Consider the following 6,000-nt stretch of genomic DNA (forward strand, 5'->3'; position numbering starts at 1 on the left):
TAGAGGCTTGTAAAATTCATAATTAATTCATCCAAGCTCCAAACAACATGAGACCATTTGCGTTAGCTTCGTATGAGTATAAACTACGTGTTAAAAGTGTTGGAACTCCATAAAATACTTTTGATAATTGATGAGTTAATTAAATGTGTTTCCTCTTGTTTAAATCACTGATAATGAATACCATCTCCAAAAATTGTGAAACCACTTGGGAAATTCATGTTTTGCGCATCTTATGGCATGCACTATTGCATTTCATGCATACTCATGGCATTGCACATGTTATTCTTTTTAGAGAACTCCGATCCGACGATCCCGGCGAGCAAGGGCGTTCTGGAGGTACCCCACCTTTGTGAGCCAGTGCATCAAGGCAAGCAACTAACATATTTCACCCATGTCAAATTTGGAAGTCTCAATTGATGAATATGCTTATGTATGTATGTATGTGTCAGGTACCCTTGGGTAGAACCTATGCCGATTGCTTCTTTCTACCTTGGTCAATTGTTCAAGTAATTTCATTGTAGCCTAGAGATGGTGTTATGTCTAGATACGAGTACGATATACATGCTTAGCAATGCTTAGGTCTTTCGGTAGAAGTCGAACGACGGTGTTTTCCGTGGTTCACGAGTATAGGGATTACTATTGATTACAAATACATGCTGATGGTGAGATGGTTGGTGAGTGGTGAGTATGAGACAAGATGTGGGTGGTGTTAGGGGTGTTGTCTACCTCAGAGGAAAGTCCTGGGGGCAGGTCGGGGGAGGAAACCTGAGCACCATAGACCACTTGCATCGTACTCTATAGCATCATTCAGTCCTTCCAGAAAGCGTTCCTACTTCTCATCTGTGTCCACTTGAATCGATGCATACCTAGATTGCTAAGTGGACTTAGTCGCATACTCCCTTACAGCCATTAGTCCTTGCTTCAAGCTCATGAATTGCTTCTTCTTCAGGTAAATATCACCTGACGACACATGGTGAGTGTGGAAACTAGCTTCGAATTCCATCTAAGTAATAGCTGATGGGTTGTCATGTGTGGCACAATATACTTCCCACCAGTCCAAAGCTTGACCGGCGAGTTGGTGCCATGCATAAAGAACCACCTCTTTGTTAGAGCACTATGCAGCTTGTAGCTTTTTTCTATGTCCTTCAGCTAATCATCTGCATCCATGGGAGATGAGCTCTCTTGAATTCTCTAAGTCTTGATGGTTGATGGGATTGTGGAACATGATTTGGCTACTGCTACATCATCTGCACCATAGTTTGAGCTCTGGCTTGTAAGATCTGAGTTTGCATAGCCATCTGTTGTTCCAAGGTCATTAAAGGAGACGGAGGTGGATTCTAGTTGTTGTTGCTATCATCCTCATTGTTTCCACTGAGGATCCTTCATTTGTTAACCATTTGATTGGGGTTGGAAAGAAGGATAGGAGAAGGTAAGTGAGGCTGGAAAAGATTTAACTAAAAGAATCCAACTATATTGTATTATATATTAAAGATGTAATTGTGAACAAGGTGCTAAAGCATTCCATAGCTTACATCGACACTCAAACAAAAGATCTGAATCACACACTTTGAACCATAATAGTTCTCACACTATCATTAATATCCTTAACGATTACATTGATGGTTGACTCTAGCAACACTAAGATGATTCTACTAAAAAACTCTCCTACTGGGACTCCTCTCTAGTGCGGGATCCTGGGGAAGAATTAGCTAATCCTTCTTCTTCTATGGCAGGGGCGTTGAGGCAAATTCTCTTGTGCAGAGGTGAGTAGATAGACAGGGCTTCCTTTTCATCTTCTGTAGGCTCTTCTTGGTTGGCACGTTGTTCATCCTTGAGAAGTGAAGTGAAAAAAGTGAGGTGATGATGAACATCCACCAGCTCCCATAGGGCACAATCCAGCTCATCTTCTAACAATTACTTTAATTTCGTGGTTAAGCATGCAATTAAAAATTCTAGACAAATACACTACATCTGTGGCATCTCGCAGTAGATAGGGCAAACCTAGTATCAAATCTAACATAAATACAACTCACTTGTACTAAGATTTTGGATCAAGATGCAAAATGGCCGATTACAACTCAAAGCACAACAAATCTATCAAATAGGAATTAGAGGAGGACGAAAGGAGGAGAAAAGGGGAGATGCAAACCTTGAAAGACCTAGCACCAATTCAAACTTCAAATCAACAAGATATTAGAAAATCTCTGCCGGAGCTGGTGAGAATCGCCAGGATTATGTAGGCAGAACTATTGAGTAATTGTTCGCCCGAACAGTGGCTGGCCAGGTGTTGAAAGCCATCTAAGTAATAAGTGATGGGTGATAATATTACCCGTTACTTATTATTTGTTATAAGTGACGGATAATATTACAACCTATCACTTATAACTGGCCCAGGGAGAGCCATCACCTTTGCCAAGTTATAAGTGATGGGTCATAACATGACCCGTCACTTATGACTAGTGTATGAAGACCCATCACTTATGACCAAGTCATAAGTGATGGGTTTAGTTATTACCCATTACTCATGTTACGAACCGTCACCTATTATCTCTTATCTGTGATGGGTAAATATCGAGTCCCGACCTGAGGTGACATAAGTGACAGGTTGTGTAATGACCCGTCACTTATGTATGTTTCCTTTGTCCGTTTTTCACGTAGTAACACTGTCTAATACATCCATTAGGATTTTCTCTATTGAAAAAGGAATCTCTAGCATTTGACCATTGATTATAGCTTTGGCATAGTTCTGGGATGAGCCTTGAGCCTGGTCCCTTTGCAGCCCTTGGTGGCCTACCATCTGCACTCCAGGATAAAACAGATTCCCTGTTCTTTGATTATTGCCACCAACCATAGAACCAGTGTTGAAAAAATAGGCTGATCAGCTATTAATCGGCCCGATTAATCGCTGATCGATAGGGGAATGAGTCGATTAAGGTGAAATCAGATCAAAAATCAACTGGCCAATTAATCGGTCTATCATACCCATTAATCGGGTTGACCACCAATTACTCCCTTGACCACCAACTAATCTCCTCCCTCAAAATGCGTCGTAGCCTTAGAGCACCAGCGTCTCGTGCAGTCGCGCTAGTCCCTCACGCTGCCACCCCCTCGAGCGCCCAACCCTCTTTAAGCCAAAGCAGCCGGCCACTCGGGTGCCTGCTCCTCGTGCTGCCGTAGCTTGAGCTCCTGCCACTCGGGCACCACTCAGCTTTGTTGTCTCCTCCTCAAGCCACTGCCCCTCCTCAAGTCGGTTGATTTGGAAGGGCACCGCGTGCTGTCGACCCTATCCGCCGCTGTAGTTGCCATCCTGGGTTCGTGTGAGTGAGAGAGAGATCGAGAAAGGGGCTGAGGGAGAGGAAAAGAGATAAGAGAGGGAGAGAGGTGGGCCACTGGCCTAAGAAGAAAGAGGCCCACCTAGAGAGAGATATATCTATTTTAGTATTTTTCCTTCTTATATTTGTCTATTATAGTATATTTTATTGCTAGATTACATAAAAAATAAGGTATATTCCTTTATGACCAACCGAATAATGGTCAAGAGCATCTTCTTGATCTCAGCCACATCAGACTTTAAGTCTTCGAGTTCAGCCAGTTCCTTCCTGATGGCATCCACTTCTACTCTCCAGGACTCTTCATCTATAGATCCCATCTCTTCTATGTTTTTCTAATGCCTCATCTTGCCCATACACCCTGTAGGTGGCAGCGGATTAGAAAGTTTCCCCGCAACCATGCCACAGAACGGCAGAGCATTCTGCTACCCCCTTTTGGATGGGAGTGCAAGCCAGCATCTCGGGAACCAGAGGCCTGCCTGAATCCCCTACTGATTATTCTTATCTCTCCGAGGATCAAAGAGGGATCTAATACCCTTTGTCAGGTCCCAAAACTCTGATGGGGAAATCAAAGGAACACATCATAGAATAGAGAACCAAATCACATGCACACCTATGAAGAACAACCCATGCTTGCTGATAGATGCGACTCTACTCTATTGGTTGTTGTTGGTACAAGAGTTCGTCTTGCCCCAGCAAGTACGGCAAGAGTTTCTTCTAAGGAGGAGACTCAAGTTTGGAGACGAAGTTTGAGAGGAAGGAACACCACAAATGTATTGATAGTAGAAAAATGGATCGGTCTGTGGGGGAGTATCACAGTGTGGTTTAGCACTTGGGAACCTTTGTGTACTGTGTGTGGCCTTGAGCGTTCTCCTTCTAACCTTCCCTTCCCATATGATCACTACCCCCTATTTATAGGGTGGTACGAAGCTTAGTGTACAAGTTATCATAATGTAAAAATATCTAGGACCTGACCGAATTACTGGGCCTTATCTCGAATAGTACTTTTTACCCTGCATAGTGGATAAATATCTACCATAGTAACTATTATGGTTCCTGCACCCTGAGGGGTGAGCCAATCACCAATTGCGGCCCGATGCCACGCTGTTAGGGGTGTCAGGATAACCTCCATTGTACTGGGGTGTCAGGGTAACATCCACTAACATAGGTATTTAATGCCGATCACTTTCTTGCAGGTAAAGGATGACCAGCGTTCCCCTTCTGGCCGATCTTTCTTGAGGCTTGATGACTGACCCTGTAGCCTTTGGAAAGCCTGCCTGAGCCCCAGAGATGGGGGCATTGAGGGAGGCATGGCTCCTGGAGATGGAGGTTTCGGGAGGCATGGCTCCCGAGGCATAGGCTAGTTGAGCCATTTAGCCATTAAGGGTCCTTAACAATGACCCCCAATAGTAGCCCCTCGTGAGGGCAACCAGCAGAGCAGTCAGGCCCCCGGTTCTTTTGGAGTAGGGCCTCCAGCGGTCCCTGGGTTTACCGTTGATGGTTCATGGTCCCTAGTATCACTTGGCTTGTCTTGGAGGATTCGATCCACTTGATCTACACTGTCCATTTGATGACGTTGGTGATAAGGGGCATTGAATGCGCCCTGTGAAGAAAGACATGATTACGTCCTATCAGGAGGACATGGGATGCATGGTATCTTGTGGTTGGGGGGTCGCAGGGGCCTATTCCACTCCCCCATGATCATGGCCTGGCAAGCAAATGGATAGGGCATGCGCCTGCTTTTCTATGGGAGGTAATCTCTCCCTTACCTTTATATGAAAAGGGATTACCCTGAGCGGTCTTTTCGCCTGCACCTCATTCTCGTCTGCCCTTTGCCTCCAGTTGTTCTTGCTTTGCGCGTGCATCTATTGGTCGATGTTCTTCTTTCTTTCTTGTCATCCAGCGCCTTTTGCCATCCTCCTGCGATCTGTATGGCTAGCTTGAGTGTCCCGGGCAGAGCTGGAACTCAGGCGGCGAGCGAAGCTGCCGATGCGGCCATGGCGGGGGGCTCTCAGGTGGCCCCGGTTCCTCTATTGCCAATGGGGTCACCATCAGGGGTGGAGTTCCACCATGCCAGTAGAAGTCATCCCCAGTAGACCACCATGCTGGGGATGTCTACCATCGATGACGAGGAGCTTGACCAGATGGTTAAGGAAGGGAAGATTCCCTCTAGGGCTGTTGCTCGGTCCTCGGTGGACGAGGAGGTTCTAGAGCCTTTGGCCCATGAGCTCGTGGTGTTCGAGGCTTTCTTCGAAGCAGGCCTGGGATTCCTGTCGGTGCCACTGCTCGAGGAGGTGCTCCACTACTACTATATGGAGCTTCCACAGCTCCATACCAATGCCATCGCCCGCCTAGCCACCTTCGAGTGGGCCATGTGGGAGGAGGGGTGTGAAGGGAGGGCGGATTTGTTTGCGGTCCTCCACTTCACTAGCTCCCAGCCGAAGATGATCAAGGGAGATGGAACGAAGAGGCCCCAAGGCTTCAGCAATGTTAACTTCCAGATACAGCCACAGTATCGCAATGCCTTCCCAACGAAGGCTATTAATTGTCGGTGGTATACCGGCTAGTTACAGTGATGGTTTTACTACGACATAGGCTTCGCATTCCCCCTTTGCTCCACAAACCAGGATATCACTTATGTCCCGGAGCTGGAGACAAGGATCACGTATGA

This window comes from Phragmites australis, chromosome 20, assembly GCF_958298935.1.
Source record: "Phragmites australis chromosome 20, lpPhrAust1.1, whole genome shotgun sequence".
Lineage (NCBI taxonomy): Eukaryota > Viridiplantae > Streptophyta > Magnoliopsida > Poales > Poaceae > Phragmites > Phragmites australis.